Below are 10381 nucleotides of genomic sequence, written 5' to 3'. Positions count from 1 at the left end.
AGACAACATTTGTGTGGAACTCTCCTCCAATGAACAGAGCTGCTTCGGAACAGATTCCAGAACAGAATTTGTTGCTCGAAAAAATTGTAGTGCTAAAAAGAATTTGGATCCTCATCAATTGATGGAATAGAATTCTCAGTTGCTGGTGCAAATTCTAGATCAACATCAGCTTCCAGAATAGAATCTAGACCATCACCCAAACCATAATCTCAATATTTAAGAAAATCAACAACATCAAGCAGAACAATATCTGAACCCACTTCTAGTTCACCAAAAACTTCAATGCTAAGTATGGAATGATTTTCTATTGGATACTTCATAGCATCATGAACATTAAATTGGACTTTAGTATCCCCAAATTCCATTGAAATGGCCCCTGCATGGACATCAATTTTAGTCCTAGCAGTTTTTAAAAATGGCCTCCCAAGGATTATTGGCACTTGACTAGATAGAGTATCTCCCTCCATATCTAAAACATAAAAGTCAGCTGGAAAGAATAAATCCCCCACCTTGGCCATCATATCTTCCAACCCTCCCATAGGATGAGCGAAACTTCTGTTAGAAAGTCGAATTACTATTTTTGTTGGTTGTAATGGTCCAATCATAAGGGCTTGAAAAATAGATTTGGGCATTACATTGATGGATGCCCCCAAATCAAGTATGACATCTCCAAAATTACTTTCACCAATCACACATGGTATAGTGAACACTCCAGGATCGTAGCACTTCTGTGGCATAGGTTGAAATAAAGCAGAAACATTCTTACCCATGCTCACCAATTCATCACCCTTCAACTTCCTCTTTTGAACACATAAATCCTTCAAAAATTTAGCATACATAGGAATATTCTTAATCACTTGTAGAAGAGGTATGTTAACTTCTACTTTACTGAAAGTATTCATTAGCTCTTGGAATTCCCTAGCCTTCTCTATACTTGTATCCTTCTTAGGTTGTACTACTCCCTGAGGGAATGGTAGAGACACTCAAGGTTGGTTTTGAAAAGGGCACTAAGTCTTGTGAACTTGATGGTTTATTGGAAGGCAAGAGCTCACTTGCTATAGTTCCAAACTAAAGCTGCTGAGCTGGGTCAACAATCCGTGCTTTTCGAGCCAGATTTTTTTCTTTTGGTTCAGTAGTGGACCAACCACTCCTGAGGGTTATTAGCACTCACATTACCCCTTGGTTTTGGTATCACTTGAGAAAGTAACTGACTAGAGCTTGATGTCTGTAACTGCCCAGAATGGATTGTCTAGAATTTGAAGCTAACTGGCTGAGCTGCTGTCCTAAATTCCGTAATGCAGCTTGAGTTTGCTGCCGACCTAATACCATCTGTTGCAAAAGTTCCTTCAAGTCTTGGCTTGATGATTCTGGTTGGTTAGTAAGTAAAAGTTATCTTGATGACTGTTGAAAATTCTGTTGAGAATTATGAGGTTACTGATAAGATTGCTAGAAACCTCCCTGCTACTGGAATCTGCTTGGAACAGAATTTTGATAAAAACCAGGAGCTCTCTGATAGAAGCTCTGATATGTCTGACTATTTGGTTGTTGAGCTACCATTGGATTGCCATACCTCAAGTTTGGATGGCCTCTCCATCCAGGATTATAAGTAGAGGATAAGGGATCATATCTCCTTTGTTGTTGATTTTGTTGATAATGAGGTCTGCCAGGGAATGTATTCACTGTGGCTAATGATTGTTCATGCATCCAAGGCACATCCTCAGGTTGTAAGGCTGGACAAGTATCAGATAAATGAAGAGTACTAGAGCAAATACCACAAGCTCTCATTGCTTGAACTAATTCTGTAGAAGACTGTTGTTGTTGGTGTGATGTTAACTGCCTTGTGACTAATTCCATCTTAGACAGCATTTCCTCCATTCTGCTCACCGCCCTATCCTGATCGGGAGAAACTATTTGAGCCTCATGAACCCCCCCTTGCTACTACATGATTTGTACCAAATTGTTGATAATTTTCAACCATGGTTTCAATTAATTACTTAGCTTCTATAAGAGTCTTGTTAACCAATGCACCACCACTAGCAACATCAATCAAACTTCTATCCATATTCAACAACCCCTCATAGAAATATTGAATAAGCGATTGTTCACTTATTTGGTGTTGTGGATAACTAGCACATAACCTTTTGAACCTCTCCCAATACTCATAGAGTATCTCACCATTAACTTGTTGGATTCCACTGATGCTTTTTCCGATTGCATTTGTTCTAGAGGCAGGGAAAAATTAAACATTCTTCGCATATCATTCCAACTAGTGACCCTACCTAAAGGGAGATAATAGAACCAATCTTTAGCAATATCAACCAAAGAAAATGGAAAGGCCCTGAGCTTAACCACCTCCTCTGAAACTCCATGAGGTTTCATTGTGGAACAAACCATATGAAACTCTTCCAAATGCCTATTGGGATCTTCACCCACAAGTCCATTAAACTTAGGAAGCAAATGAATAATCCCTGATCTAAGCTCAAATTCCACCTCCAATTCTAGATACTGGATGCATAGAGGTTGGTTTGAACCATCAGATGATGCCAAATCCCTCAGTGTTTGATTGCTATTTCGTGCCATTCTTCTCCCAGAACTCAAAATTTCAGAACTATTATCAGAAACAAGGATGGATGACAATTCCCTTTTTGCCCTGCGGTGTGCACATGTTCTTTCAATCTCTGAATCAAAAGGAATCAATTTACTGCTAGAATTTGTGGAGCTTCTAGTCATAAATTGCACTTACATAGCGACTATCAAGAAACACAAACAAAGTAACAACAATGCAACAGTTATCAATCTAAGAGCTGCAACCAACTTAAAGGTCTCCGACAATCACTCCAAATTTGATAACCTAAAATCATGTCGCAGGAAAATGGAATCAAATATATCTTAGAATCTACCCTTAACTAGCATAGTGAAAGGTAACCCAAGTTTATCTCCCAAACACCTTGCAAAAGTGTTATAACTGTTAAATCAAATCCTTATATATGCTTCTATGGGGTTTCCGTTTAGTTAAGGAAATTGAACCAAAAGCAGTATTAATCGGCAAACAAAACCAAATGAAAAAGAATAACAGGAACTCAAATCCAGATGAGCAGTGACTGGATCAATCAAAAACAAATTCAGATCTATACTCAGAGATTCAACAAGCACTCGGTAAAAACGAAAGGAAGAAGCAGATCTAAGAATTCAGCTAACTCAGACAATGTAGATCTCAAAATTAAACGGCTACAGATCTTAAAACTATACTGGAAATAGAACAAAATAACAGAATTTAGAAATGAAATGAAGAGAAGAAATGGACTCAAGTGAGCTGGGAATACCTCCAAACACTCATAGATCCTAGCAAAGTAATCTAGATCTTATAGAATAACGAAGATTGATCAGCTGAGCTCTGATCCGGTGGGATCAATCAGTAATATCAAAACCAAGAATGCACAACAGGAAGCACTCTCAAATCCTGTGCATGATCGGAGCTTCGACGAATGATGATCGCTGGCTAGAAGATGAAGAGAATGAATTGAATCCACCACTCTCTGTTCCTCTCTGCTTCATTTGCTACCTCACCTTGTCAGTTTATAGCTGACCGTCAAGTGGCTAGGATTTGGAGAAACTTTTTCTCCAGGACATGTGTCCATCGAGATTTGATTTCTGTCTCATTGTAATAAATCTGTCACTCTCATATCCCATTATAATAAATCTAACATCCTATAATTAACTGGATATTGTATATGGAGACCACATTGAATACTCGACCTCCTCCGCACAGTTATTTATTCACATGATATATGTTCGAATTATACTAGATTAGACGTCTAACTGTGCTGATTGAGATGTCTGATTAAAAAAAAAAGTCATTTTACAAAAAATGATCTTCATTCTAAGAAATTGTAGAAAACCTGAACTCCATTCTTAGCAATCGTGTTATCGGTAAACAAAATGGTAAAACTGAACCACTTAGTTTGTTATTTTGTTGCTCAAACCACCATTTACTTTAAAATATAAAATAATGTCAAAAAGTCCCATTTTTATTTGAATAAATTAACGAGGTATCTTAAACTGTCATAGCATTAAATTTAAAGATATTAACAATTAACGATCTCTATCAGACTCTCACATGGGTATATATTATATAACCTCGACTTCCAACATGCAGATTTCTACAGATATAATTTCCACGTTCAAATAATTAAAGAAAATTAGTCATCACGCATACATATTATTTCAAGGAATAGTGTAAGACTTCTTACTCTAGTTCTTAATAGCCGAGACTGTTTCAATTTAGTTTGAGGGAGCTGAGGCATGAGTAGTCGATAGTCGATAATCGGTAGCATGGAGTAACCCGAAGTTGGGAGTTGTCGAGAGTTGGCCAACGAACGTAGCTTGGAGTAGCCGGGAATCAGACACCAAAGGTAGCCTAGAGTCGGAAGTAGCTGGAAATTGACCACCGAGCGTAGCCCGGTGTTGTCAGAAGTCGGCCACCAAGTGTAGCCGAGAGTCATCCTTGGTTGACCCGACACACCCTCTAGATTCAACCCCCCAACAATTGTAGCTCCGGGACAACTAATTATAATTTAGACTTTAGTTAAGTAGAACAATTTGCTAATATGACATTATTGGCAGTATTATCTATTTCACGCGGTATTAAGAACATATACATCAATTTTTTTATAATATCCTTAAAATTTCGGATAAACCATCTATTTTATTAAATTTAGATAATTAATTTTCACTACATATTATATTAACTACTCTAAAATTTTCATGATCTTTATTTTATTATTATTATTTTTATTTCTCTTCTATTATTTTATTATTTTATTTGTTTTTCATTATCCAATTCATTTCCTTTATTTTTCAAATTAAAAGATATTTTAATGTTTAGGGAATGAATTTAATTCCCTAAATTTAGAAATTAAAAGTACTATTCATAAAATATAAATTTAAGGAATAAATAAGGTAATTAATGTAAAAAAATGTATATAAAATTTAAGATAAATTTTATATTTAGTTCTGACATAGATATTTAAGTAAAATGGTACTAATGATTATTTAATGTACGAAACCATTTCATTTTGGTAAAAACAAAGTCATGTTCAACTTATACATTAAATTCAACGAGAAAAACTAGATTAACAAATTGATTATGATAAGTACATTGAGAGAGTTTGTACGACTATTAATGCATAGTATGATAAAATAGTCAATTCATCTATTTTAGTGGTGATTGCAGTAAAAAGTGAGTATATTCATTGTAGGTATTTTTTTTATTATCTATTCTTAGGTTATATGAATAAAGATAAATTACTTTACTAGTTTATAGTAGACCGCTAAGCTGCTAGGAGTTAGAAGAATTTTATCTCCAGGGCATGTGTCCATTTAAATTTGATCGCTCCCATTGTAAGGAATCTATTACCCTCATATCTCTTGAAATTTGATTATATTTCATTATAATATATCTACTCTCCTCTAATTTACTAAAAACTATATACAAAGACCAGTTTGAATTACTCGGCTTCATTTACACAATCATTTATTCACATGACATATGTTCGAATTATGCTAGATTAGACGTCTATCTGTGCTGATTGAGATGTCTGAGTAAAAAAAAAACCCAATACATTATACAAAAATTGATCTCCAATCAAAGAAATGGTACAAAACCTGACCTCCATTCTTAGCAATCGTGTGACCGGTAAACAAAATAGTAAAACTGAACCACTTAGTTCATTATTATGTTTCTCACTGTCGTGGTCACGTTCTCTGAAATAAATGCTCATTACGATTCATCTATGTGAGTTAATAGCTACGTTTTCGCCTTTCTCACGATAACAACTGCATTATTAATTATTCTCAAGGAATAGTGTAACACTTCTTTACTCTAGTTCTTAATAGCAGTGACTGTTTTAGTTTAGTTTGAGGGAGTTGAAGCATGAGTCGAGAGTCGGTAATCGGTAGCATGGGGTAACCCGAGGTTGGGAGTTGTCGGGAGTTGGCCAACAAACGTAGCTTGGAGTAAGCTGGGAATGACCACCGAACGTAGCCTAGAGTCGGAAGTAGCCGGAAATCGACCACCGAGCATAGCTAGGAGTCGTCAGAAGTCGGTCATCAAGTGTAGTCGGGAGTCATCCTTGGTTGACCCGACACGCCATCTCGATTCAACCCCCCCCCCCAAACTCAGGGACAACTAATTGTAATTTAGACTTTAGTTAACTTGAAGGATTTGCTTACATGACATTATTGGTCATATTATCTATTTCATGCAGTATTAAGAACATATACATCAATTTTTCTATAATATCCCTAAAATTTCAAATAAACCATCTATTTTATTAAATTTAGATACCTATTTTTCACTACACATTACATTCACTACTCTAAATTTTTTATTATTATTTTAATCTCTCTTCTATTGTTTTAATATTTTTCTCTCTCGCTATATAATACTTATTTTTCATTACCCAATTCATTTCCTTTATTTTTTTCAAATTAAATGATATTTTAATGTTTAGGGAATGAATTTAATTCCCTAAATTTAAAAATTAAAAGTACTATTCATAAAATATAAATTTAAGAATAAATAAGGTAATCAATGTAAAAAATGTATACAAAATTTAAGATAAATTTTATATTTAGTAACGCTAACATAGATATTTAATTAAAATGGTACTAATGATTATTTCATGTACCAAACCATTTCATTTTGGTAAAAACACAAGAAAAGAAAGTCATGTTCAACTTGTACATTAAATTCAACGAGAAAAACTAGATTAAAAAAAATGAGTATGATAAGTAATTTGAGAGAGTTTGTACGACTATTCATGCATAGTCTGATACAATAATCAATTTATCTATTTTAGTGGTCGATTGCAGTAAAAGGTGAGTATATTCATTGTATGTAATTTTTATTATCTATTCTTAGGTTATGTAAATAAAGATAAATTACTTTGTTAGTTTATATTCGACCGTTAAATTGCTAGGAATAGATAATAAAAATTACATACAATGAATATACTCACTTTTTAGAAGAATTTTTATCTTCAGGGCATGTGTCCATTTAAATTTAATCTCTCCCATTGTAAGCAATTTGTCACCCTCGTATCTCTTAAAATTTGATTATGTTTCATTATAATAAATCTATTCTCCTATAATTAACTAGAAACTATATACAGTGACCACTTTGAATCACTCGACTTCCTTTACACTATCATTTATTCACATGACATATATTCAAATTATACTAGATTAGACGTCTATCCATGCTGATTGAGATGTCTTGAGTAAAAAATAACCAAGACATTATATAAAAATTGATTTCCATTCAAAGAAATAGTACAAAACCTGACCTCCATTCTTAGCAATCATGTGACCGGTAAACAAAATGCTAAAACTGAACCACTTAGTTCGTTATTTTGTTGCGCAAACCACCATTTACTTTAAAATTTAAAATAATGTCAAAAAGTCCCATGTTTATTTGAATAAATTAACGAGGTATCTTAAACTTTCATAGCATTAAATTTAAAGATATTAACAGCTAACGATCTCAATAGCATCTCTATCACATTAAATTTAATTTCCACGTTCAAATAATTAAAGAAAATTAGTTTAATCATCATGCGTACATATTATTTCTATAGTATAATATATGAATAAGTATAAATTAGTAGCATATAGATTTATAAATTAGATTTAGTGTGTCAGGCTAATACAATAGTATAGTGTAACAATGAAAATAAAGATAATACTTTATCTTAACTAAAAAATATCCAAAAATATGTATAAAAACTTTTCCACTCAATCCTAAAATATAAAATTAAAGAATACATATTTTTATTATAATAAAAAATTACTATTAAATTATATAATAATTTTGAATGTAAAAAAAAATTACATAATTTAATTTTAAATTTTGCTAATGTTAAATTATTAATTAAATATTATGACAAACAAAATATATTGTAAAACCTAGCAAATATTCAACTATTGATTTGAATAACAAAATTTAATATTTAAAACAATTTGGTAGGGTGCGCCAGGCCTATACAATAGTGCAACATATAGGCGACGCATAAGAACCCCAATAGCAAGCTATTGTTATGGGCCCTCCCCCAATCAAAAATTAATTTAATATCATAGTGAACCAATGGTCCACGTATCAGATATTAAACTGATAAGAACAGATACTACACTTGATCTTAGCCAAAAGGCCGAGAAAGGTATGAGTTGTTATGTTGCACATCACTTTCTTTTATCTTCTCTTTCTCATTGTACGTAGAGAAAACTTTCAATGTGGGACTAAAGTCTGGCTATCGTTAACATCTCGCATCACTGCAGACGAGCGACCAGACGTCTACTTAGCTAGGGCTTGATGGCCGCGAGAAATGAAGGGTCTCACATCTCGAAGAAACAAAGACGCTCTCACTGCCACTCTACGAAATCGGGAAAGCAAGCTGCGTGATTTTTGCTTCTTAAAAAAAAAACAAAGTTAGGGTTTCTTCTTCTTTTCCCTAGCCGCGCATAGCTTGACTCTGCAACTCTCCCCATTACCTGCCTTGAAGATGGTAGTCTTCCCTTTCTCTGACGAAGACACCTTTCGGTGTAATTCCCTGATTCGCTTGGCTCGTCATCCGCCGCCGCCTCTCTTCCAGTGCCAGTCCTGCGAGTTCATTGGGTTCCGTTATTTCATCTGCTACCGGCGGCATCAATGAGACAACCTAGCGGCTCTCGAGGCATCCTTGTCTTGGCGGTAGCTACTGGAGAGTTCGTGTTCCTTAGGGACTAAAATGAGGTATGGTTCCTTAGAGTATGGTTCTCATCCTAGTTTCGGTTGGGATATTATAGTATCTGGAATTACGAAAATTTTAATTATCTATAAGTTGATGCATGCTTTTGAAATTTGACAGCTGCTTTTAAATTTCTGCTGGCGCACTGTTACGTGACACAATCCACTACTCCATCTGCTACTCATCATCTGCTGCCGGCGGACCAAGATCTCTGAATGAACTGCTTTTGAAGTTATTCCCCCAAAATTTAAAGGTGGTTCTTCCAATCACATTTGTTACAAAGTGTCAGACTTTTCCTTGTCTGTTTGCTTTTCTTTCTTTTACCAAGATGTATGCATACTCCATTCCTACTTCCTAGTGTTTTAATTCGTGTGAATAAAATTAATTACAAAACATGTCTCTATAGTCAGAAACTTAGTTCTTTTTGATAATTCATGGGGAAGGAGAATCTATGAATTGCTGAACAGCGGGAATAAATCTGTGTCCATTAGGGGATTGTAGTAGTTGCATTTTTTTAGACAGTTTGGGTGTATTTTTTGGTGATAGTGTTGCCTCTGACGCTTTGATATCTACATCCCACGGTCACTTTATGCTATTTGATGAACAAGATAATTAATTACTGCCTCAGGGCTTTGGTGGTCAAGCACTCTAGCGGCTAATCAAACACTTCAAGTTTGAATCCCAACTACGGCATATTACGGGGTATTCTTCCTCTAATAGAATGATGGTTAATCTAAGGACATTGATAAACGTGAGCATTTTCTAATTTACTTTGTGAACATTTGATTTTTGAATACCTGGTATAAAAAAAATGAACAAGATAACCAAGACAAGTGGCATTCAGACATCCTACTACATGCATGCGGCGGTGACACTTGTCAGCATTAATGAAGGTAGTTATGTATGGCAATTACTTGAATTCTGTAGCCGTGGCGGTGACACCTGTCATCATTAGTGAAGGCAGTTATGTATGACGGTTACTTGAATTCTGTAGCCGTTGTTGTAATGCATTTCGTTTATATGAGTCATGAGTTTTACAAGGCATGGACATTTAGAAGTGATGAGCCTTCTTGTGTGTAAGCCATTTGCAGATTTTTCCTTGTATTGTAAACTATCGTGTTAGTGCAAGGTTGGGCAGTGTAGCCCGTTAATTGTGTGTTGCTTTTGTTTCTGCCTATGCATGCTTGGTTCTTGCTAGTTATATTCCTTGAAAACATAATCAAGCACAAGACATCAAAAATTGGCTTGGCGTGCGAGTGCACTTGCACAAGCGTGGGAAATCTGCAATAATCCGTTGCGTTGCATAACCCTGTGACAGTTGGTATCAGAGACAAGTTGTGGTTGTTGTCATTGACGTTGCAAACATACATTCATGGCAAAAGATTCTAGCAATTCGTTTTCAAGTATCAATGTAGTGTGTGATCGCATTCTGGAACTTGAAATGAGATTGGGACGTGTGGAAGGATTACTCGGTGTTCCCTTGGGGCACCCAACAGAATCGCTGTGGCAACAAGTTGAGGGCTTGTTGTGTTCTATTGAAAGCAATGTTGGTTCTGTTGCAGAACTAACAGAATTCGTGAAAAGGTGGACAACTTCTT

General features: G+C 35.0%; 1 non-coding gene across 1 annotated transcript; it reads right to left on the bottom strand.

The window, feature by feature from the left end:
• Positions 1-8022: 8022 nt before the first annotated feature.
• On the bottom strand, positions 8023-8220 carry LOC122013038. The gene has a single exon (XR_006120423.1). It is a non-coding gene; the product is annotated as a U2 spliceosomal RNA (small nuclear RNA).
• Between the last annotated feature and the right edge of the window lie 2161 nt (positions 8221-10381).

Source organism: Zingiber officinale, chromosome 8A (genome assembly GCF_018446385.1).
Source record: "Zingiber officinale cultivar Zhangliang chromosome 8A, Zo_v1.1, whole genome shotgun sequence".
Classification (NCBI taxonomy): Eukaryota; Viridiplantae; Streptophyta; class Magnoliopsida; order Zingiberales; family Zingiberaceae; genus Zingiber; species Zingiber officinale.
The sequence above is the reverse complement of the archived record's forward strand: the minus strand, read 5'-3'. Positions and strand labels throughout refer to the sequence as shown.